This window comes from Carcharodon carcharias, chromosome 7 (genome assembly GCF_017639515.1).
Source record: "Carcharodon carcharias isolate sCarCar2 chromosome 7, sCarCar2.pri, whole genome shotgun sequence".
Classification (NCBI taxonomy): domain Eukaryota; kingdom Metazoa; phylum Chordata; class Chondrichthyes; order Lamniformes; family Lamnidae; genus Carcharodon; species Carcharodon carcharias.
In genome coordinates, this window is record NC_054473.1 from 102,316,644 (window position 1) to 102,342,598 (window position 25,955).

Here is a 25,955-nt window from a genome sequence, read left to right on the forward strand (position 1 = left end):
GCCCTCCACCAGTGCAGCACTCCCCTGGTACTGAGCCACTGATGGAGCAGTGTTCCCTCAATGCAGTCTATCTGACAGTGCAGCGCTCTCTCGGTACAGTCTATCTGACAGTGCAGCGTTCCCTCAGTACTGTCTATCTGACAGTGCAGCGCTCTCTCGGTACAATCTATCTGACAGCGCAGCGCTCCCTCGGTACTGTCTATCTGACAGCGCAGCGCTCCCTCGGTACCGTCTATCTTACAGTGCAGTGCTACGTCGGTACCGTCTATCTGACAGTGCAGCGCTCCCTCGGTACCGTCTATCTGACAGCGCAGCAATCCATCAGTGCAGTCTATCTGACAGTGCAACGGTCTCTCGGTACAGTCTATCTGACGGCGCAGCGCTCCCTCGCTACAGTCTATATGACAGTGCAGCGCTCCCTCGGTGCAGTCTATCTTACAGTGCAGTGCTACATTGGTACCGTCTATCTGACAGTGCAGTGCTTCCTCGGTACCGTCTATCTGACAGCGCAGCGCTCTCTCGGTACTGTCTATCTGACAGCGCAGCGCTCCCTCGGTACTGTCTATCTGACAGCGCAGCGCTCCCTCGGTACCTTCTATCTGACAGCGCAGCGCTCCCTCGGTACTGTCCATCTGACAGCGCAGCGCTCCCTCTATGCTGTCTATCTGACAGCGCAGCGGACCCTCGGTACCGTCTATCTGACAGCGCAGCGCTCGCTCGGTACCGTCTATCTGACAGCACAGGTCTCCTTCGGTACTGTCTATCTGACAGCGCAGCGCTCCCTCGGTACTGTCTATCTGACAGCACAGCGCTTGCTCCGTACTGTCTATCTGACAGTGCTGCAATCCCTCAGTACAGTCTAACTGACAGTGCAGCAATCCCTCAGTACAGTCTATCTGACAGCGCAGCGCTCCCTCGGTGCAGTCTATCTGACAGCGCAGCGCTCCCTGGGTGCAGTCTATCTGACAGCGCGGCGTTCCTGGGTGCAGTCTATCTGACAGCGCAGCACTCCCTGGGTGCAGTCTATCTGACAGCGCAGCACTCCCTGGGTGCAGTCTATCTGACAGTGCAGCGCTCCCTGGGTGCAGTCTATCTGACAGCGCGACATTCCTGGGTGCAGTCCATCTGACAGTGCAGCGCTCCCTGGGTGCAGTCTATCTGACAGCGCGGCGATCCTGGGTGCAGTCTATCTGACAGCGCAGCACTCCCTTGGTGCAGTCTATCTGACAGTGCAGCACACCCTCGGCACAGTCTCTCTGACAGTGCTGCACTGCCTCGCTATAGTCAATCTGACAGTGCAGCGCTCCCTCGCTACAGTCAATCTGACAGTGCATCCCTCCCTCGCTACAGTCAATCTGACAGTGCAGCGTTCCTCGCTACAGTCAATCTGACAGTGCAGCGTTCCCTCGGTACAGTCTATCTGACAGTGCAGCAATCCCTCAGTACAGTCTATCTGACAGCGCAGCGGTCCCTCGGTGCAGTCTATCTGACAGCGCAATGCTCCATCGATACAGTCCATCTGACAGCGCAGCGCTCCATCGATACAGTCTATCTGACAGTGCAGCAATCCCTCAGTACTGATCCTCTGACAGTGTTGCATTCCCGCAGTACTGACCCTCTGACAGTGCTTCGCTCCCATTGAACTGCCCATTCAACAGTGCTGTGAGTGCCTCTGACAGTGCAGCAATCCCTCCAAATTGACACTTTGTCAGTGCAGCATTCCCACCTTTCTGATCCTCTGACAGTACACCACTCCCTCAGTACTGATCCTATGACATTACACCAATCCATCTGTACTGGCCCTCCACCAGTGCAGCTCTCCCCTGGTACTGAGCCACTGATGGGTCAGTGTTCCCTCAGTGCAGCCTATCTGACAGTGCAGCGTTCCCTCGGTACCGTCTATCTGACAGTGCAGCATTTACTCGGTACCGTCTATCTGACAGCGCAGCGCTCCCTCGGTACAGTCTATCTGACAGTGCAGCGCTCCCTCGGTACTATCTATCTGACAGTGCAGTGATACTTCAGTACCGTCTATCTGACAGTGCAGCGCTCCCTCGATACCGTCCATCTGACAGCGCAGCGCTCCCTCATTGCTGTCTATCTGACAGTGCAGCGCTCTCTCGGAGCAGTCTATCTGACAGTGCAGCGCTCCCTCGGTGCAGTCTATCTGACAGCGCAGCGCTCCCTCGGTGCAGTCTATCTGACAGTGCAGCAATCCCTCAGTATAGTTTATCTGACAGTGCAGCGGTCCCTCGGTGCAGTCTATCTGACAGTGCAGCAATCCCTCAGGACAGTCTATCTGACAGCGCAACGCTCCCTCGGTGCAGTCTATCTGGCAGCGCAGCGCTCCATCGATACATTCCATCTGACAGTGCAGCAATCCCCCGTACAGTCTATCTGACAGCGCAGCGCTCCATCGCTACAGTCCATCTGACAGTGCAGCAATCGTTCAGGAGAGTCTATCTGACAGTGCAGCGCTCCCTCGGTGCAGTCTATCTGACAGCGCAATGCTCCATCGATACAGTCCATCTGACAGTGCAGCAATCCCCCCGTACAATCTATCTGACAGTGCAGCGCTCCCTCGGTACAGTCTATCTGACAGCGCAGCGCTCCCTCGGTACAGTCTATCTGACAGCGCAGCGCTCCCTTGGTACAGTCTATCTGACAGTGCAGCAATCCTTCAGTACAGTCTATCTGACAGTGCTGCGCTCCCTCGGTGCAGTCTATTTGACAGCGCAATGCTCCATCGATACAGTCCATCTGACAGTGCAGCAATCCCCCCGTACAATCTATCTGACAGTGCAGCACTCCCTCGCTACAGTCTATCTGACAGTGCAGCGCTCCGTCGCTACAGTCAATCTGACAGTGCAGCGCTCCCTCGCTACAGTCAATCTGACAGTGTAGCGCTCCCTCGCTACAGTCAATCTGACAGTGTAGCGCTCCCTCGCTACAGTCAATCTGACAGTGCAGCGCTCCCTCGCTACAGTCTATCTGACATTGCAGCGCTCCCTCGCTACAGTCTATCTGACAGTGCAGCGCTCCGTCGCTACAGTCAATCTGACAGTGCAGCGCTCCCGCGCTACAGTCAATCTGACAGTGCAGCGTTCCCTCAGTACTGATCCCCGGACAGTGATGCCCTCCCTCAGTACCGATCCTCTGACAGTGCAGCACTCCCTCCAAATTGACACATTGTTAGTGCAGCATTCCCTCCTTTCTGATCCTCTGACAGTACACCACTCCCTCAGTACTGATCCTATGACATTACAGCAATCCATCTGTACTGGCCCTCCAGCAGTGCAGCAGTCCCCGGTACTGAGCCACTGATGGAGCAGTGTTCCCTCAATGCAGTCTATCTGACAGTGCAGTGCTCTCGCGGTACTGTCTATCTGACAGTGCAGCGCTCCCTCAGTACTGTCTATCTGACAGTGCAGCGCTCTCTCGGTACAGTCTATCTGACACTGCAGCGCTCCCGCGGTATAGTCCTTCTGACGGCGCAGCGCTCCCTCGCTACAGTCTATATGACAGCGCAGCGCTCCCTCGGTACAGTCTATCTGACAGCGCAGCGCTCCCTCGGTACAGTCTATCTGACAGCGCAGCGGGCCCCGGGTGCAGTCTGTCTGACAGCGCAGCGCTCCCTGAGTGCAGTCTATCTGACAGCGCGGCACTCCCTTGGTGCAGTCTATCTGACAGCGCGGCGCTCCCTGGGTGCAGTCTATCTGACAGCGCAGCGCTGCCTCGGAGCAATATATCTGACAGCGCAATGCTCCATCGATACAGTCCATCTGACAGCGCGGCAATCCCTCGGTGCAGTCTATCTGACAGCGCAGCGCTCCCTCGGTGCAGTCTATCTGACAGTGCAGCAATGCCTGAGCACAGTCTATCTGACAGTGCAGCGCTCCCTCGGTGCAGTCTATCTGACAGCGCAATGCTCCATCGATACAGTCCATCTGACAGTGCAGCAATCCCTCAGCACAGTCTATCTGACAGCTCAGCGCTCCCTCGGTACAGTGTATCTGACTGCACACCGCCCCCTCGGTACATTCTATCTGACAGCGGAGCACTCCCTGGGAGCAGTCTATCTGACAGCGCAGCGATCCCTGGGTGCAGTCTATCTGACAGCGCTGCGTTCCTGGGTGCATTATATCTAACAGCGCAGCGCTCCCTCGGTGCAGTCTATCTGACAGCGCAGCGCTGCCTCGGAGCAGTCTATCTGATGGTGCAGCACACCCTCGGCACAGTCTATCTGACAGTGCAGCGCACCCTCGCTACAGTCAATCTGACAGTGCAGCGCTCCCTCGCTACAGTCAATCTGACAGTGCAGCGCTCCCTCGCTACCATCAATCTGACAGTGCAGTGCTCCCTCGCTACACTCAATCTGACAGTGCAGCGCTCCCTCGCTACAGTCAATCTGACAGTGCAGCGCTCCCTCGCTACAGTCAATCTGACAGTGCAGCGCTCCCTCGCTACAGTCAATCTGACAGTGCAGCTTTCTCTCAGTACTGATCCTCGGACAGTGATGCACTCCCTCAGTACCAATCCTCTGACAGTGCAGCACTCCCTCCAAATTGACACATTGTTAGTGCAGCTTTCCCTCCTTTCTGATCCTCTGACAGTACACCACTCCCTCAGTACTGATCCTATGACATTAGAGCATTCCATCTGTATTGGCCCTCCACCAGTGCAGCACTCCCCTGGTACTGAGCCGCTGATGGAGCAGTGTTCCCTCAATGCAGTCTATCTGCCAATGCAGCGCTCTCTCGGTACTGTCTATCTGACAGTGCAGCGCTCCCTCAGTACTGTCTATCTGACAGTGCAGCGCTCTCTCGGTACAGTCTATCTGACGGCGCAGCGCTCCCTCGCTACAGTCTATATGACAGTGCAGCGCTCCCTCGGTACTGTCTATCTGACAGTGCAGTGCTACGTTGGTACCGTCTATCTGACAGTGCAGTGCTTCCTCGGTACCGTCTATCTGACAGCGCAGCGCTCTCTCGGTACTGTCTATCTGACAGCGCAGCGCTCCCTCGGTACTGTCTATCTGACAGCGCGGCGTTCCTGGGTGCAGTATATCTGACAGCGCAGCGCTCCCTCGGTGCAGTCTATCTGACAGCACAGCGCTGCCTCGGAGCAGTCTATCTGATGGTGCAGCACACCCTCGGCACAGTCTATCTGACAGTGCAGTGCTCCCTTGCTACAATCAATCTGACAGTGCAGCGCTCCCTCGCTACCGTCAATCTGACAGTGCGGCGCTCCCTCGCTACAGTCAATCTGACAGTGCAGCGCTCCCTCGCTACAGTCAATCTGACAGTGCAGTCCTCCCTCGCTACAGTCTATCTGACAGTGCAGCACTCCCTCAGTACTGATCCTCCGACAGTGCAGCACTCCCTCAGTAATGATCATCTGACAGTGCAGCACTCCCTCAGTAATGATCATCTGACAGTGCAGCACTCCCTCAGTATGATCATCTGACAGTGCAGCACTCGCTCCAAATTGACACTTTGTCAGTGCAGCATTCCGTCCTTTCTGATCCTCTGACAGTACACCACTCCATCAGTACTGATCCTATGACATTACAGCAATCCATCTGTACTGGCCCTCCACCAGAGCAGCACTCTCCTGGTACTGAGCCACTAATGGGGCAGTGTTCCCTCGGTACAGTCTATATGACAGTGCAGCGCTCCCTCGGTACAGTCTACCTGTCAGTGCAGCACTCCCTCGGTACAGTCTATCTGTCAGTGCAGCGCTCTCTCGGTACAGTCTATCTTACAGTGCAGTGCTACCTCGGTACTCTCCATCTGACAGTGCAGCAATCCCTCAGTACAGTCTATCTGCCAGCGCAGTGCTCCCTTGGTACAGTCTATCTGACAGCACAGCGCTCCCTGGGTGCAGTCTATCTGACAGTGCAGCGCTCCCTCGGTACCGTCTATCTGACAGCGCAGCGCTCCCTCGGTACCGTCTATCTGACAGCGCAGCGCACCCTCGGTACCGTCTATCTGACAGCGTTCCCTTGGTACTGTCTATCTGACAGCGCAGCGCTCCCTCGGTAATGTCTATCTGACAGCGTAGCGCTCCCTCGGTACTGTCTATCTGACAGCGCAGCGCTCCCTCGGTACTGTCTATCTGACAGCGCAGCGCTCCCTCGGTACTGTCTATCTGACATCGCAGCGCTCCCTCGGTACCGTCTATCTTACAGTGCAGTGCTACGTCGGTACCGTCTGTCTGACAGTGCAGCGCTCCCTCGGTACCGTCTATCTGACAGCGCAGCAATCCCTCAGTGCAGTCTATCTGACAGTGCAGCGGTCCCTCGGTGCAGTCTATCTGACAGTGCAGCAATCCCTCAGTACATTCTATCTGACAGCGCAACGCGCCCTCGGTGCAGTCTATCTGGCGGCGCAGCGCTCCATCGATACAGTCCATCTGACAGTGCAGCAATCCCCCCGTACAATCTATCTGACAGCGCAGCGCTCCCTCGGAGCAGTCTATCTGACAGCGCAGCGCTCCCTCGGAGCAGACTATCTGACAGCGCAGCGCTCCCTCGGTGCAGTCTATCTGACAGCGCAATGCTCCATCGATACAGTCCATCTGACAGTGCAGCAATCCCCCCGTACAGTCTATCTGACAGTGCAGCGCTCCCTCGGTACAGTCTATCTGACAGCTCAGCGCTCCCTCGGTACAGTGTATCTGACTGCGCACCGCCCCCTCGGTACAGTCTATCTGATGGTGCAGCACACCCTCGGCACAGTCTATCTGACAGTGCAGCGCTCCCTCGCTACAGTCAATCTGACAGTGCAGCGCTCCCTCGCTACAGTCAATCTGACAGTGCAGCGCTCCCTCGCTACAGTCAATCTGACAGTGCAGCGCTCCCTCGCTACAGTCAATCTGACAGTGCAGCGCTCCCTCTGTGCAGTCTATCTGGCGGCGCAGCGCTCCATCGATACAGTCCATCTGACAGTGCAGCAATCCCCCCGTACAATCTATCTGACAGCGCAGCGCACCCTCGGTACCGTCTATCTGACAGCGTTCCCTTGGTACCGTCTATCTGACAGCGCAGCGCTCCCTCGGTAATGTCTATCTGACAGCATAGCGCTCCCTCGGTACTGTCTATCTGACAGCGCAGCGCTCCCTCGGTACTGTCTATCTGACAGCGCAGCGCTCCCTCGGTACCGTCTATCTTACAGTGCAGTGCTACGTCGGTACCGTCTATCTGACAGTACAGCGCTCCCTCGGTACCATCTATCTGACAGCGCAGCAATCCCTCAGTGCAGTCTATCTGACAGTGCAGCGGTCCCTCGGTGCAGTCTATCTGACAGTGCAGCAATCCCTCAGTACAGTCTATCTGACAGCGCAACGCTCCCTCTGTGCAGTCTATCTGGCGGCGCAGCGCTCCATCGATACAGTCCATCTGACAGTGCAGCAATCCCCCCGTACAATCTATCTGACAGCGCAGCGCTCCCTCGGTACAGTCTATCTGACAGCACAGCGCTCCCTCGGTACTGTCTATCTGACACCACAGGTCTCCCTCAGTACCGTCTATCTGACAGTGCAGCAATCCCTCAGTACAGTGTAACTGACAGCGCACCAGTCCCTCGGTGCAGTCTATCTGACAGCGCAGCGCTCCCTCAGTGCAGTCTATCTGACAGCGCAGCGCTGCCTCGGAGCAGTCTATCTGACAGTGCAGCACACCCTCGGCACAGTCTATCTGACAGTGCAGCGCTCCCTCGCTACAGTCAATCTGACAGTGCAGCGCTCCCTCGCTACAGTCAATCTGACAGTGCAGCGCTCCCTCGCTACAGTCAATCTGACAGTGCAGCGCTCCCTCGCTACAGTCAATCTGACAGTGCAGCAGTCCCTCAGTGCAGTCTATCTGACAGTGCAGCGGTCCCTCGGTGCAGTCTATCTGACAGTGCAGCAATCCCCCCGTACAGTCTATCTGACAGTGCAGCGCTCCCTCGGTACAGTCTATCTGACAGCTCCGCGCTCCCTCGGTACAATGTATCTGACTGCGCACTGCCCCCTCGGTACAGTCTATCTGACAGCGCAGCGCTCCCTCGGTGCAGTCCGTCTGACAGTGCAGCAATCCCTCCATACAGTCTATCTGACAGTGCAGCGCTCCCTCGGTACAGTCTATCTGACAGCTCAGCGCTCCCTCGGTACAGTGTATCTGACTGTGCACCGCCCCCTCGGTACAGTCTATCTGAAAGTGGAGCACTCCCTGGGTGCAGTCTATCTGACAGCGCAGCGTTCCCTGGGTGCAGTCTATCTGACAGTGCAGCGCTCCTGGGTGCAGTATATCTGACAGCGCAGCGCTCCCTCCGTGCAGTCTATGTGACAGCGCAGCGCTGCCTCGGTACAGTCTATCTGACAGTGCAGCGCTCCCTCAGTACTGTCTATCTGACAGTGCAGCGCTCTCTCGGTACAATCTATCTGACACTGCAGTGCTCCCGCGGTACAGTCTATCTGACGGCGCAGCGCTCCCTCGCTACAGTCTATATGACAGTGCAGCGCTCTCTCGGTACTGTCTATCTTACAGTGCAGTGCTACGTTCGTACCGTCTATCTGACAGTGCAGTGCTTCCTCGGTACCGTCTTTCTGACAGCGCAGCGCTCTCTCGGTACTGTCTATCTGACAGCGCAGCGCTCCCTCGGTACTGTCTATCTGACAGCGCAGCGCTCCCTCGGTACCGTCTATCTGACAGCGCAGCGCTCCCTCAGTACCGTCTATCTGACAGCGCAGCGCGCCCTCGGTACTGTCTGTCTGACAGCGCAGCGCTCCCTCGGTACTGTCCATCTGACAGCGCAGCGCTCCCTCTATGCTGTCTATCTGACAGCGCAGCGGACCCTCGGTACCGTCTATCTGACAGCGCAGCGCTTGCTCGGTACCGTCTATCTGACAGCACAGGTCTCCTTCGGTACTGTCTATCTGACAGCGCAGCGCTCCCTCGGTACTGTCTATCTGACAGCACAGCGCTTGCTCGGTACTGTCTATCTGACAGTGCAGCAATCCCGCAGTACAGTCTAACTGACAGTGCAGCAATCCCTCAGTACAGTCTATCTGACAGCGCAGCGCTCCCTCGGTGCAGTCTATCTGACAGCGCAGCGCTCCCTCGATGCAGTCTATCTGACAACGCGGCGTTCCTGGGTGCAGTCTAGCTGACAGCGCAGCACTCCCTGGGTGCAGTCTATCTGACAGTGCAGCACTCCCTGGGTGCAGTCTATCTGACAGTGCAGGGCTCCCTCGGTACTATCTATCTGACAGTGCAGTGATACTTCAGTACCGTCTATCTGACAGTGCAGCGCTCCCTCGATACCGTCCATCTGACAGCGCAGCGCTCCCTCATTGCTGTCTATCTGACAGTGCAGCGCTCTCTCGGAGCAGTCTATCTGACAGTGCAGCGCTCTCTCGGAGCAGTCTATCTGACAGTGCAGCGCTCCCTTGGTGCAGTCTATCTGACAGTGCAGCAATCCCTCAGTATAGGCTATCTGACAGTGCAGCGGTCCCTCGGTGCAGTCTATCTGACAGTGCAGCAATCCCTCAGGACAGTCTATCTGACAGCGCAACGCTCCCTCGGTGCAGTCTATCTGGCAGCGCAGCGCTCCATCGATACATTCCATCTGACAGTGCAGCAATCCCCCGTACAGTCTATCTGACAGCGCAGCGCTCCATCGATACAGTCCATCTGACAGTGCAGCAATCCCCCCGTACAATCTATCTGACAGTGCAGCGCTCCCTCGGTACAGTCTATCTGACAGCGCAGCGCTCCCTCGGTACAGTCTATCTGACAGCGCAGCGCTCCCTCGGTACAGTCTATCTGACAGTGCAGCAATCCTTCAGTACAGTCTATCTGACAGTGCAGCGCTCCCTCGGTGCAGTCTATTTGACAGCGCAATGCTCCATCGATACAGTCCATCTGACAGTGCAGCAATCCCCCCGTACAATCTATCTGACAGTGCAGCACGCCCTCGCTACAGTCTATCTGACAGTGCAGCGCTCCGTCGCTACAGTGAATCTGACAGTGCAGCGCTCCCTCGCTACAGTCAATCTGACAGTGCAGTGCTCCCTCGCTACAGTCAATCTGACAGTGCAGCGCTCCCTCGCTACAGTCTATCTGACAGTGCAGCGCTCCCTCGCTACAGTCTATCTGACAGTGCAGCGCTCCGTCGCTACAGTCAATCTGACAGTGCAGTGCTCCCTTGCTACAGTCAATCTGACAGTGCAGCGCTCCCGCCCTACCATCAATCTGACAGTGCAGCGTTCCCTCAGTACTGATCCCCGGACAGTGATGCACTCCCTCAGTACCGATCCTCTGACAGTGCAGCACTCCCTCCAAATTGACACATTGTTAGTGCAGCATTCCCTCCTTTCTGATCCTCTGACAGTACACCACTCCCTCAGTACTGATCCTATGACATTACAGCCATCCATCTATACTGGCCCTACAGCAGGGCAGCACTCCCCGGTACTGAGCCACTGATGGAGCAGTGTTCCCTCAATGCAGTCTATCTGACAGTGCAGTGCTCTCTCGGTACTGTCTATCTGACAGTGCAGCGCTCCCTCAGTACTGTCTATCTGACAGTGCAGCGCTCTCTCGGTACAGTCTATCTGACACTGCAGCGCTCCCGCGGTATAGTCATTCTGACGGCGCAGCGCTCCCTCGCTACAGTCTATATGACAGCGCAGCGCTCCCTCGGTACAGTCTATCTGACAGCGCAGCGCTCCCTGGGTGCAGTCTGTCTGACAGCGCAGCGCTCCCTGAGTGCAGTCTGTCTGACAGCGCGGCTCTCCCTTGGTGCAGTCTATCTGACAGCGCGGCGCTCCCTGGGTGCAGTCTATCTGACAGCGCAGCGCTGCCTCGGAGCAATATATCTGACAGCGCAATGCTCCTTCGATACAGTCCATCTGACAGTGCAGCAATCCCTCAGCACAGTCTATCTGACAGCGCAGCGCTCCCTGGGTGCAGTCTATCTGACAGCGCTGCGTTCCTGGGTGCATTATATCTGACAGCGCAGCGCTCCCTGGGTGCAGTCGATCTGACAGCGCAGCGCAGCCTCGGTGCAGTCTATCTGATGGTGCAGCAAACCCTCGGCACAGTCTATCTGACAGTGCAGCGCTCCCTCGCTACAGTCAATCTGACAGTGCAGCGCTCCCTCGCTACAGTCAATCTGACAGTGCAGCGCTCCCTCGCTACAGTCAATCTGACAGTGCAGCGCTCCCTCGCTACAGTCTATCTGACAGTGCAGCGCTCCATCGCTACAGTCAATCTGACAGTGCAGCGCTCCATCGCTACAGTCAATCTGACAGTGCAGCGCTCCCTCGCTACAGTCAATCTGACAGTGCAGCGCTCCCTCGCTACAGTCAATCTGACAGTGCAGCGCTCCCTCGCTACAGTCAATCTGACAGTGCAGCGCTCCCTCGCTACAGTCAATCTGACAGTGCAGCGCTCCCTCGCTACAGTCAATCTGACAGTGCAGCGCTCCCTCGCTACTGTCTATCTGACAGTGCAGCGCTCCGTCGCTACAGTCAATCTGACAGTGCAGTGCTCCCTCGCTACAGTCAATCTGACAGTGCCACGCTCCCTCGCTACAGTCAATCTGACAGTGCAGCGTTCCCTCAGTACTGATCCTCGGACAGTGATGCACTCACTCAGTACCGATCCTCTGACAGTGCAGCACTCCCTCCAAATTGACACATTGTTAGTGCAGCATTGCCTCCTTTCTGATCCTCTGACAGTACACCACTCCCTCAGTACTGATCCTATGACATTACAGCAATCCATCTGTACTGGCCCTCCACCAGTGCAGCACTCCCCTGGTACTGAGCCTCTGATGGAGCAGTGTTCCCTCAATGCAGTCTATCTGACAGTGCAGCGCTCTCTCGGTACAGTCTATCTGACAGTGCAGCGCTCTCTCGGTACAGTCTATCTGACAGTGCAGCGCTCCCTCAGTACTGTCTATCTGACAGTGCAGCGCTCTCTCGGTACAATCTATCTGACACTGCAGTGCTCCCGCGGTACAGTCTATCTGACGGCGCAGCGCTCCCTCGCTACAGTCTATATGACAGTGCAGCGCTCTCTCGGTACTGTCTATCTTACAGTGCAGTGCTACGTTCGTACCGTCTATCTGACAGTGCAGTGCTTCCTCGGTACCGTCTTTCTGACAGCGCAGCGCTCTCTCGGTACTGTCTATCTGACAGCGCAGCGCTCCCTCGCTACAGTCAATCTGACAGTGCAGTGTTCTCTCAGTACTGATCCTCGGACAGTGATGCACTCCCTCAGTACCAATCCTCTGACAGTGCAGCACTCCCTCCAAATTGACACATTGTTAGTGCAGCATTCCCTCCTTTCTGATGCTCTGAGAGTACACCACTCCCTCAGTACTGATCCTATGACATTACAGCAATCCATCTGTACTGGCCCTCCACCAGTGCAGCACTCCCCTGGTACTGAGCCACTGATGGAGCAGTGTTCCCTCAATGCAGTCTATCTGACAGTGCAGCGCTCTCTCGGTACAGTCTATCTGACAGTGCAGCGTTCCCTCAGTACTGTCTATCTGACAGTGCAGCGCTCTCTCGGTACAATCTATCTGACACTGCAGCGCTCCCTCGGTACAGTCATTCTGATGGCGCAGCGCTCCCTCGCTACAGTCTATATGACAGTGCAGCGCTCCCTCGGTACTGTCTATCTTACAGTGCAGTGCTAAGTTGGTACAGTCCATCTGACAGTGCAGCGCTCCCTCAGTACTGTCTATCTGACAGTGCAGCGCTCCCTCGGTACCGCCTATCTGACAGTGCAGCGCTCCCTCGGTACTGTCTATCTGACAGTACGGCACTCCCTCGGTACTGTCCATTTGACAGTGCAGCGCTCCCTCTATGCTGTGTATCTGACAGCGCAGCGCTCGCTCGGTACCATCTATCTGACAGCGCAGCGCTGCCTCCGTACTGTCTTTCTGACAGCCCAGGTCTCCCTCGGTACTGTCTATCTGACAGCACAGCGCTTGCTCGGTACTGTCTATCTGACAGTGCAGCAATCCCTCAGTACAGTCTAACTGACAGCGCACCAATCCCTTGGTGCAGTCTATCTGACAGCGCAGCGCTCCCTCGGTGCAGTCTATCTGACAGCGCAGCGCTCCCTTGGTGCAGTCTATCTGACAGCGCGGCGTTCCTGGGTGCAGTTTATATGACAGTACAGCGCTCCCTGGGTGCAGTCTATCTGACAGCGCGGCGTTCCTGGGTGCAGTCTATCTGACAGCGCAGCGCTCCCTGGGTGCAGTCTATCTGACAGTGCAGCACACCCTCGGCACAGTCTATCTGACAGTGCTGCGCTGCCTCGCTATAGTCAATCTGACAGTGCAGCGCTCCCTCGCTACAGTCAATCTGACAGTGCATCCCTCCCTCGCTACAGTCAATCTGACAGTGCAGCGTTCCTCGCTACAGTCAATCTGACAGTGCACCCTCCATCGCTACAGTCAATCTGACAGTGCAGCGTGCCCTCGGTGCAGTCTATCTGACAGCGCAGCGCTCCCTCGGTGCATTCTATCTGACAGTGCAGCAATCCCTCAGCACAGTCTATCTGACAGCGCAGCGCTCCCTCGGTGCAGTCTATCTGACAGCGCAATGCTCCATCGATACAGTCCATCTGACAGTGAAGCAATCCCCCCGTACAGTCTATCTGAGAGTGCAGCGCTCCCTCGGTACAGTCTATCTGACAGCTCAGCGCTCCCTCGGTACAGTGTATCTGACTGCGAACCGCCCCATCGGTACATTCTATCTGACAGCGGAGCACTCCCTGGGTGCAGTCTATTTGACAGCGCAGCGTTCCCTGGGAGCAGTCTATTTGACAGCGCAGCGCTCCCTGGGTGCAGTCTATCTGACAGCGCTGCGTCCTGGGTGCAGTCTATCTGACAGCGCAGCGCTCCCTCGGTGCAGACTATCTGACAGCGCAGCGCTGCCTCGAGCAGTCTATTTGATGGTGCAGCACACCCTCGGCACAGTCTATCTGACAGTGCAGCGCTCCCTCGCTACCGTCAATCTGACAGTGCAGCGCTCCCTCGCTACCGTCAATCTGACAGTGCAGCGCTCACTCGCTACAGTCAATCTGACAGTGCAGCGCTCCCTCGCTACAGTCAATCTGACAGTGCAGCGCTCCCTCGCTACAGTCAATCTGACAGTGCAGCGCTCCCTCGCTACAGTCAATCTGACAGTGCAGCGCTCTGTCGCTACAGTCAATCTGACAGTGCAGCGCTCCCTTGCTACAGTCAATCTGACAGTGCAGCGCTCCCGCGCTACAGTCAATCTGACAGTGCAGCGTTCCCTCAGTACTGATCCTCGGACAGTGATGCACTCCCTCAGTACCGATCCTCTGACAGTGCAGCACTCCCTCCAAATTGACACATTGTTAGTGCAGCATTCCCTCCTTTCTGATCCTCTGACAGTACACCACTCCCTCAGTACTGATCCTATGACATTACAGCAATCCATCTGTACTGGCCCTCCAGCAGTGCAGCACTCCCCGGTACTGAGCCACTGATGGAGCAGTGTTCCCTCAATGCAGTCTATCTGACAGTGCAGTGCTCTCTCGGTACTGTCTATCTGACAGTGCAGCGCTCCCTCAGTACTGTCTATCTGACAGTGCAGCGCTCTCTCGGTACAGTCTATCTGACACTGCAGCGCTCCCGCGGTATAGTCATTCTGACGGCGCAGCGCTCCCTCGCTACAGTCTATATGACAGCGCAGCGCTCCCTCGGTACAGTCTATCTGACAGCGCAGCGCTCCCTCGGTACAGTCTATCTGACAGCGCAGCGCTCCCTGGGTGCAGTCTGTCTGACAGCGCAGCGCTCCCTGAGTGCAGTCTATCTGGCAGCGCGGCTCGCCCTTGGTGCAGTCTATCTGACAGCGCGGCGCTCCCTGGGTGCAGTCTATCTGACAGCGCAGCGCTGCCTCGGAGCAATATATCTGACAGCGCAATGCTCCATCGATACAGTCCATCTGACAGTGCAGCAATCCCTCAGCACAGTCTATCTGACAGCTCAGCGCTCCCTCGGTACAGTGTAACTGACTGCGCACCGCCCCCTCGGTACATTCTATTTGACAGCGGAGCACTCCCTGGGTGCAGTCTATCTGACAGCGCAACGCTCCCTGGGTGCAGTCTATCTGACAGCGCTGCGTTCCTGGGTGCATTATATCTGACAGCGCAGCGCTCCCTCGGTGCAGTCTATCTGACAGCGCAGCGCTGCCTCGGTGCAGTCTATCTGATGGTGCAGCAAACCCTCGGCACAGTCTATCTGACAGTGCAGCGCTCCCTCGCTACAGTCAATCTGACAGTGCAGCGCTCCCTCGCTACAGTCAATCTGACAGTGCAGCGCTCCCTCGCTACTGTCAATCTGACAGTGCAGCGCTCCCTCGCTACAGTCTATCTGACAGTGCAGCGCTCCATCGCTACAGTCAATCTGACAGTGCAGCGCTCCCTCGCTACAGTCAATCTGACATTGCAGCGCTCCCTCGCTACAGTCAATCTGACAGTGCAGCGTTCCCTCAGTACTGATCCTCGGACAGTGATGCACTCACTCAGTACCGATCCTCTGACAGTGCAGCACTCCCTCCAAATTGACACATTGTTAGTGCAGCATTGCCTCCTTTCTGATCCTCTGACAGTACACCACTCCCTCAGTACTGATCCTATGACATTACAGCAATCCATCTGTACTGGCCCTCCACCAGTGCAGCACTCCCCTGGTACTGAGCCACTGATGGAGCAGTGTTCCCTCAATGCAGTCTATCTGACAGTGCAGCGCTCCCGCGGTATAGTCATTCTGACGGCGCAGCGCTCCCTCGCTACAGTCTATATGACAGCGCAGCGCTCCCTCGGTACAGTCTATCTGACAGCGCAGCGCTCCCTGGGTGCAGTCTGTCTGACAGCGCAGCGCTCCCTGAGTGCAGTCTATCTGACAGCGCGGCTCTCCCTTGGTGCAGTCTATCTGACAGCGCGGCGCTCCCTGGGTGCAGTCTATCTGACAGCGCAGCGCTGCCTCGGAGCAATATATCTGACAGCGCAATGCTCCTTCGATACAGTCCATCTGACAGTGCAGCAATCCCTCAGCACAGTCTATCTGACAGCTCAGCGCTCCCTCGGTACAGTGTAACTGACTGCGCACCGCCCCCTCGGTACATTCTATTTGACAGCGGAGCACTCCCTGGGTGCAGTCTATCTGACAGCGCAGTGCTCCCTGGGTGCAGTCTATCTGACAGCGCTGCGTTCCTGGGTGCATTATATCTGACAGCGCAGCGCTCCCTCGGTGCAGTCGATCTGACAGCGCAGCGCTGCCTCGGTGCAGTCTATCTGATGGTGCAGCAAACCCTCGGCACAGTCTATCTGACAGTGCAGCGCTCCCTCGCTACAGTCAATCTGACAGTGCAGCGCTCCCTCGCTACAGTCAATCTGACAGTGCAGCGCTCCCTCGCTACAGTCAATCTGACAGTGCAGCGCTCCCTCGCTACACTCAATCTGACAGTGCAGCGCTCCCTCGCTACAGTCAATCTGACAGTGCAGCGCTCCCTCGCTACTGTCTATCTGACAGTGCAGCGCTCCGTCGCTGCAGTCAATCTGACAGTGCAGTGCTCCCTCGCTACAGTCAATCTGACAGTGCCACGCTCCCTCGCTACAGTGAATCTGACAGTGCAGCGTTCCCTCAGTACTGATCCTCGGACAGTGATGCACTCACTCAGTACCGATCCTCTGACAGTGCAGCACTCCCTCCAAATTGACACATTGTTAGTGCAGCATTCCCTCCTTTCTGATCCTCTGACAGTACACCACTCCCTCAGTACTGATCCTATGACATTACAGCAATCCATCTGTACTGGCCCTCCACCAGTGCAGCACTCCCCTGGTACTGAGCCACTGATGGAGCAGTGTTCCCTCAATGCAGTCTATCTGACAGTGCAGCGCTCTCTCGGTACAGTCTATCTGACAGTGCAGCGTTCCCTCAGTACTGTCTATCTGACAGTGCAGCGCTCTCTCGGTACAATCTATCTGACACTGCAGCGCTCCCTCGGTACAGTCATTCTGACGGCGCAGCGCTCCCTCGCTACAGTCTATATGACAGTGCAGCGCTCCCTCGGTACTGTCTATCTTACAGTGCAGTGCTAAGTTGGTACAGTCTATCTGACAGTGCAGCGCTCCCTCAGTACTGTCTATCTGACAGTGCAGCGCTCCCTCGGTACCGCCTATCTGACAGTGCAGCGCTCCCTCGGTACTGTCTATCTGACAGTACGGCACTCCCTCGGTACTGTCCATTTGACAGTGCAGCGCTCCCTCTATGCTGTGTATCTGACAGCGCAGCGGTCCCTCGGTACCGTCTATCTGACAGCGCAGCGCTCGCTCGGTACCATCTATCTGACAGCGCAGCGCTGCCTCCGTACTGTCTTTCTGACAGCCCAGGTCTCCCTCGGTACTGTCTATCTGACAGCACAGCGCTTGCTCGGTACTGTCTATCTGACAGTGCAGCAATCCCTCAGTACAGTCTAACTGACAGCGCACCAATCCCTCGGTGCAGTCTATCTGACAGCGCAGCGCTCCCTCGGTGCAGTCTATCTGACAGCGCAGCGCTCCCTCGGTGCAGTCTATCTGACAGCGCAGCGCTCCCTTGGTGCAGTCTATCTGACAGCGCGGCGTTCCTGGGTGCAGTTTATATGACAGTACAGCGCTCCCTGGGTGCAGTCTATCTGACAGCGCGGCGTTCCTGGGTGCAGTCTATCTGACAGCGCAGCGCTCCCTCGGTGCAGTCTATCTGACAGTGCAGCACACCCTCGGCACAGTCTATCTGACAGTGCTGCGCTGCCTCGCTATAGTCAATCTGACAGTGCAGCGCTCCCTCGCTACAGTCAATCTGACAGTGCATCCCTCCCTCGCTACAGTCAATCTGACAGTGCAGCGTTCCTCGCTACAGTCAATCTGACAGTGCACCCTCCATCGCTACAGTCAATCTGACAGTGCAGCGTGCCCTCGGTACAGTCTATCTGACAGTGCAGTAATCCCTCAGTACAGTCTATCTGACAGCGCAGCGGTCCCTCGGTGCAGTCTATCTGACAGCGCAATGCTCCATCGATACAGTCCATCTGACAGCACGGCATTCCCTCGGTGCAGTCTATCTGACAGCGCAGCGATCCCTCGGTGCATTCTATCTGACAGTGCAGCAATCCCTCAGCACAGTCTATCTGACAGCGCAGCGCTCCCTCGGTGCAGTCTATCTGACAGCGCAATGCTCCATCGATACAGTCCATCTGACAGTGAAGCAATCCCCCCGTACAGTCTATCTGAGAGTGCAGCGCTCCCTCGGTACAGTCTATCTGACAGCTCAGCGCTCCCTCGGTACAGTGTATCTGACTGCGAACCGCCCCATCGGTACATTCTATCTGACAGCGGAGCACTCCCTGGGTGCAGTCTATTTGACAGCGCAGCGTTCCCTGGGTGCAGTCTATTTGACAGCGCAGCGCTCCCTGGGTGCAGTCTATCTGACAGCGCTGCGTCCTGGGTGCAGTCTATCTGACAGCGCAGCGCTCCCTCGGTGCAGACTATCTGACAGCGCAGCGCTGCCTCGGAGCAGTCTATCTGATGGTGCAGCACACCCTCGGCACAGTCTATCTGACAGTGCAGCGCTCCCTCGCTACCGTCAATCTGACAGTGCAGCGCTCCCTCGCTACAGTCAATCTGACAGTGCAGCGCTCCCTCGCTACAGTCAATCTGACAGTGCAGCGCTCCCTCGCTACAGTCAATCTGACAGTGCAGCGCTCTGTCGCTACAGTCAATCTGACAGTGCAGCGCTCCCTTGCTACAGTCAATCTGACAGTGCAGCGCTCCCGCGCTACAGTCAATCTGACAGTGCAGCGTTCCCTCAGTACTGATCCTCGGACAGTGATGCACTCCCTCAGTACCGATCCTCTGACAGTGCAGCACTCCCTCCAAATTGACACATTGTTAGTGCAGCATTCCCTCCTTTCTGATCCTCTGACAGTACACCACTCCCTCAGTACTGATCCTATGACATTACAGCAATCCATCTGTACTGGCCCTCCAGCAGTGCAGCACTCCCCGGTACTGAGCCACTGATGGAGCAGTGTTCCCTCAATGCAGTCTATCTGACAGTGCAGTGCTCTCTCGGTACTGTCTATCTGACAGTGCAGCGCTCCCTCAGTACTGTCTATCTGACAGTGCAGCGCTCCCTGGGTGCAGTCTGTCTGACAGCGCAGCGCTCCCTGAGTGCAGTCTATCTGACAGCGCGGCTCTCCCTTGGTGCAGTCTATCTGACAGCGCGGCGCTCCCTGGGTGCAGTCTATCTGACAGCGCAGCGCTGCCTCGGAGCAATATATCTGACAGCGCAATGCTCCATCGATACAGTCCATCTGACAGTGCAGCAATCCCTCAGCACAGTCTATCTGACAGCTCAGCGCTCCCTCGGTACAGTGTAACTGACTGCGCACCGCCCCCTCGGTACATTCTATTTGACAGCGGAGCACTCCCTGGGTGCAGTCTATCTGACAGCGCAGCGCTCCCTGGGTGCAGTCTATCTGACAGCGCTGTTTTCCTGGGTGCATTATATCTGACAGCGCAGCGCTCCCTCGGTGCAGTCTATCTGACAGCGCAGCGCTGCCTCGGTGCAGTCTATCTGATGGTGCAGCAAACCCTCGGCACAGTCTATCTGACAGTGCAGCGCTCCCTCGCTACAGTCAATCTGACAGTGCAGCGCTCACTCGCTACAGTCAATCTGACAGTGCAGCGCTCCCTTGCTACTGTCAATCTGACAGTGCAGCGCTCCCTCGCTACAGTCTATCTGACAGTGCAGCGCTCCCTCGCTACAGTCAATCTGACAGTGCAGCGCTCCCTCGCTACAGTCAATCTGACAGTGCAGCGCTCCCTCGCTACAGTCAATCTGACAGTGCAGCGCTCCCTCGCTACAGTCAATCTGACAGTGCAGCGCTCCCTCGCTACACTCAATCTGACAGGGCAGCGCTCCCTCGCTACAGTCAATCTGACAGTGCAGCGCTCCCTCGCTACAGTCAATCTGACAGTGCAGCGTTCCCTCAGTACTGATCCTCGGACAGTGATGCACTCACTCAGTACCGATCCTCTGAGAGTGCAGCACTCCCTCCAAATTGACACATTGTTAGTGCAGCATTGCCTCCTTTCTGATCCTCTGACAGTACACCACTCCCTCAGTACTGATCCTATGACATTACAGCAATCCATCTGTACTGGCCCTCCACCAGTGCAGCTCTCCCCTGGTACTGAGCCACTGATGGAGCAGTGTTCCCTCAATGCAGTCTATCTGACAGTGCAGCGCTCTCTCGGTACAGTCTATCTGACAGTGCAGCGTTCCCTCAGTACTGTCTATCTGACAGTACAGCGCTCTCTCGGTACAATCTATCTGACACTGCAGCGCTCCCTCGGTACAGTCATTCTGACGGCGCAGCGCTCCCTCGCTACAGTCTATATGACAGTGCAGCGCTCCCTCGGTACTGTCTATCTTACAGTGCAGTGCTAAGTTGGTACAGTCTATCTGACAGTGCAGCGCTCCCTCAGTACTGTCTATCTGACAGTGCAGCGCTCCCTCGGTACCGCCTATCTGACAGTGCAGCGCTCCCTCGGTACTGTCTATCTGACAGTACGGCACTCCCTCGGTACTGTCCATTTGACAGTGCAGCGCTCCCTCTATGCTGTGTATCTGACAGCGCAGCGGTCCCTCGGTACCGTCTATCTGACAGCGCAGCGCTCGCTCGGTACCATCTATCTGACAGCGCAGCGCTGCCTCCGTACTGTCTTTCTGACAGCCCAGGTCTCCCTCGGTACTGTCTATCTGACAGCACAGCGCTTGCTCGGTACTGTCTATCTGACAGTGCAGCAATCCCTCAGTACAGTCTAACTGACAGCGCACCAATCCCTCGGTGCAGTCTATCTGACAGCGCAGCGCTCCCTCGGTGCAGTCTATCTGACAGCGCAGCGCTCCCTTGGTGCAGTCTATCTGACAGCGCGGCGTTCCTGGGTGCAGTTTATATGACAGTACAGCGCTCCCTGGGTGCAGTCTATCTGACAGCGCGGCGTTCCTGGGTGCAGTCTATCTGACAGCGCAGCGCTCCCTCGGTGCAGTCTATCAGACAGTGCAGCACAGCCTCGGCACAGTCTATCTGACAGTGCTGCGCTGCCTCGCTATAGTCAATCTGACAGTGCAGCGCTCCCTCGCTACAGTCAATCTGACAGTGCATCCCTCCCTCGCTACAGTCAATCTGACAGTGCAGCGTTCCTCGCTACAGTCAATCTGAAAGTGCACCCTCCATCGCTACAGTCAATCTGACAGTGCAGCGTGCCCTCGGTACAGTCTATCTGACAGTGCAGTAATCCCTCAGTACAGTCTATCTGACAGCGCAGCGGTCCCTCGGTGCAGTCTATCTGACAGCGCAATGCTCCATCGATACAGTCCATCTGACAGCACGGCATTCCCTCGGTGCAGTCTATCTGACAGCGCAGCGCTCCCTCGCTACAGTCAATATGACAGTGCAGCGCTCCCTCGCTACAGTCTATCTGACAGTGCAGCGCTCCGTCGCTACAGTCAATCTGACAGTGCAGCGCTCCCTCGCTACAGTCAATCTGACAGTGCAGCGCTCCGTCGCTACAGTCAATCTGACAGTGCTGCGTTCCCTCAGTACTGATCCCCGGACAGTGATGCACTCCCTCAGTACCGATCCTCTGACAGTGCAGCACTCCCTCCAAATTGACACATTGTTAGTGCAGCATTCCCTCCTTTCTGATCCTCTGACAGTACACCACTCCCTCAGTACTGATCCTATGACATTAAAGCAATCCATCTGTACTGTCCCTCCACCAGTGCAGCACTCCCCTGGTACTGAGCCACTGATGGAGCAGTGTTCCCTCAATGCAGTCTATCTGACAGTGCAGCGCTCTCTCGGTACAGTCTATCTGACAGTGCAGCGTTCCCTCAGTACTGTCTATCTGACAGTGCAGCGCTCTCTCGGTACAATCTATGTGACACTGCAGCGCTCCCGCGGTACATTCGTTCTGACGGCACAGCGCTCCCTCGCTACAGTCTATATGACAGTGCAGCGCTCCCTCGGTACTGTCTATCTTACAGTGAAGTGCTACGTTGGTACAGTCTATCTGACAGTGCAGCGCTCCCTCAGTACTGTCTATCTGACAGTGCAGCGCTCTCTCGGTACCGCCTATCTGACAGCGCAGCGCTCCCTCGGTACTGTCTATCTGACAGCACAGCGCTCCCTCGGTACTGTCCATCTGACAGTGCAGCGCTCCATCTATGCTGTCTATCTGACAGCGCAGCGGTCCCTCGGTACCGTCTATCTGACAGCGCAGCGCTCGCTCGGTACCGTCTATCTGACAGCGCAGCGCTGCCTCGGTACTGTCTTTCTGACAGCCCAGGTCTCCCTCGGTACTGTCTATCTGACAGCACAGCGCTTGCTCGGTACTGTCTATCTGACAGTGCAGCAATCCCTCGGTACAGTCTAACTGACAGCGCAGCGCTCCCTCGGTGCAGTCTATCTGACAGCACAGCGCTCCCTCGGTGCAGTCTATCTGACAGCGCGGCGTTCCTGGGTGCAGTTTATATGACAGTGCAGCGCTCCCTGGGTGCAGTCTATCTGACAGCGTGGCGTTCCTGGGTGCAGTCTATCTGACAGCGCAGCGCTCCCTCGGTGCAGTCTATCTGACAGTGCAGCACACCCTCGGCACAGTCTATCTGACAGTGCTGCGCTGCCTCGCTATAGTCAATCTGACAGTGCAGCGCTCCCTCGCTACAGTCAATCTGACAGTGCATCCCTCCCTCGCTACAGTCAATCTGACAGTGCAGCGTTCCTCGCTACAGTCAATCTGACAGTGCACCCTCCATCGCTACAGTCAATCTGACAGTGCAGCGTGCCCTCAGTACAGTCTATCTGACAGTGCAGTAATCCCTCAGTACAGTCTATCTGACAGCGCAGCGGTCCCTCGGTGCAGTCTATCTGACAGCGCAATGCTCCATCGATACAGTCCATCTGACAGCACGGCATTCCCTCGGTGCAGTCTATCTGACAGCGCAGCGCTCCCTCGGTGCATTCTATCTGACAGTGCAGCAATCCCTCAGCACAGTCTATCTGACAGCGCAGCGCTCCCTCGGTGCAGTCTATCTGACAGCGCAATGCTCCATCGATACAGTCCATCTGACAGTGAAGCAATCCCCCGGTACAGTCTATCTGAGAGTGCAGCGCTCCCTCGGTACAGTCTATCTGACAACTCAGCGCTCCCTCGGTACAGTGTATCTGACTGCGCACCGCCCCCTCGGTACATTCTATCTGACAGCGGAGCACTCCCTGGGTGCAGTCTATTTGACAGCGCAGCGTTCCCTGGGTGCAGTCTATTTGACAGCGCAGCGTTCCCTGGGTGCAGTCTATCTGACAGCGCAGCGCTCCCTGGGTGCAGTCTATCTGACAGCGCTGCGTTCCTGGGTGCAGTCTATCTGACAGCGCAGCGCTCCCTCAGTGCAGACTATCTGACAGCGCAGCGCTGCCTCGGAGCAGTCTATCTGATGGTGCAGCACACCCTCGGCACAGTCTATCTGACAGTGCAGCGCTCCCTCGCTACAGTCAATCTGACAGTGCAGCGCTCCCTCGCTACCGTCAATCTGACAGTGCAGCGCTCCCTCGCTACAGTCAATCTGACAGTGCAGCGCTCCCTCGCTACAGTCAATCTGACACTGCAGCGCTCCCTCGCTACAGTCAATCTGACAGTGCAGCGCTCCCTCGCTACAGTCAATCTGACAGTGCAGCGCTCCCTCGCTACAGTCTATCTGACAGTGCAGCGCTCCATCGCTACAGTCTATCTGACAGTGCAGCGCTCCCTCGCTACAGTCTATCTGACAGTGCAACGCTCCCTCGCTACAGTCTATCTGACAGTGCAGCGCTCCCTCGCTACAGTCTATCTGACAGTGCAGCGCTCCCTTGCTACCGTCAATCTGACAGTGCAGCGTTCCCTCAGTACTGATCCCCGGACAGTGATGCACTCCCTCAGTACTGATCCTCTGGCAGTGCAGCACTCCCTCCAAATTGACACATTGTTAGTGCAGCATTCCCTCCTTTCTGATCCTCTGACAGTACACCACTCCCTCAGTACTGATCCTATGACATTACAGCAATCCATCTGTACTGGCCCTCCAGCAGTGCAGCACTCCCCGGTACTGAGCCACTGATGGAGCAGTGTTCCCTCAATGCAGTCTATCTGACAGTGCAGTGCTCTCTCGGTACAGTCTATCTGACAGTGCAGCGCTCCCTCAGTACTGTCTATCTGACAGTGCAGCGCTCTCTCGGTACAGTCTATCTGACACTGCAGCGCTCTCGCGGTATAGTCATTCTGACGGCGCAGCGCTCCCTCGCTACAGTCTATATGATAGCGCAGCTCTCCCTCGGTACAGTCTATCTGACAGCGCAACGCTCCCTGGGTGCAGTCTGTCTGACAGCGCATCGCTCCCTGAGTGCAGTCTATCTGACAGCGCGGCACTCCCTTGGTGCAGTCTATCTGACAGCGCAGCGCTGCCTCGGAGCAATATATCTGACAGCGCAATGCTCTATCGATACAGTCCATCTGACAGCGCGGCAATCCCTCCGTGCAGTCTATCTGACAGCGCAGCGCTCCCTCGGTGCAGTCTATCTGACAGTGCAGCAATCCCTCAGCACAGTCTATCTGACAGTGCAGCGCTCCCTCGGTGCAGTCTATCTGACAGCGCAATGCTCCATCGATACAGTCCATCTGACAGTGCAGCAATCCCTCAGCACAGTCTATCTGACAGCTCAGCGCTCCCTCGGTACAGTGTAAATGATTGCGCACCGCCCCCTCGGTAAATTCTATTTGACAGCGGAGCACTCCCTGGGTGCAGTCTATCTGACAGCGCAGCGCTCCCTGGGTGCAGTCTATCTGACAGCGCTGCGTTCCTGGGTGCATTATATCTGACAGCGCAGCGCTCCCTCGGTGCAGTCTATCTGACAGCGCAGCGCTGCCTCGGTGCAGTCTATCTGATGGTGCAGCAAACCCTCGGCACAGTCTATCTGACAGTGCAGCGCTCCCTCGCTACAGTCAATCTGACAGTGCAGCGCTCCCTCGCTACAGTCAATCTGACAGTGCAGCGCTCCCTTGCTACAGTCAATCTGACAGTGCAGCGCTCCCTCGCTGCAGTCTATCTGACAGTGCAGCGCTCCATCGCTACAGTCAATCAGACAGTGCAGCGCTCCCTCGCTACAGTCAATCTGACAGCGCAGCGCTCCCTCGCTACAGTCAATCTGACAGTGCAGCGCTCCCTCGCTACAGTCAATCTGACAGTGCAGCGCTCCATCGCTACAGTCAATCTGACAGTGCAGCGCTCCCTCGCTACAGTCTATCTGACAGTGCAGCGCTCCCTCGCTACAGTCAATCTGACAATGCAGTGCTCCCTCGCTACAGTCAATCTGACAGTGCAGCGCTCCCTCGCTACAGTCAATCTGACAGTGCAGCGTTCCCTCAGTACTGTTCCTCGGACAGTGATGCTCTCCCTCAGTACCGATCCTCTGACAGTGCAGCACTCCCTCCAAATTGACACATTGTTAGTGTAGCATTCCCTCCTTTCTGATCGTCTGACAGTACACCACTCCCTCAGTACTAATCCTATGACATTACAGCAATCCATCTGTACTGGCCCTCCACCAGTGCAGCACTCCCCTGGTACTGAGCCACTGATGGAGCAGTGTTCCCTCAATGCAGTCTATCTGACAGTGCAGCGCTCTCTCGGTACAGTCTATCTGACAGTGCAGCGTTCCCTCAGTACTGTCTATCTGACAGTGCAGCGCTCTCTCAGTACAATCTATCTGACACTGCAGCGCTCCCTCGGTACAGTCATTCTGACGGCGCAGCGCTCCCTCGCTACAGTCTATATGACAGTGCA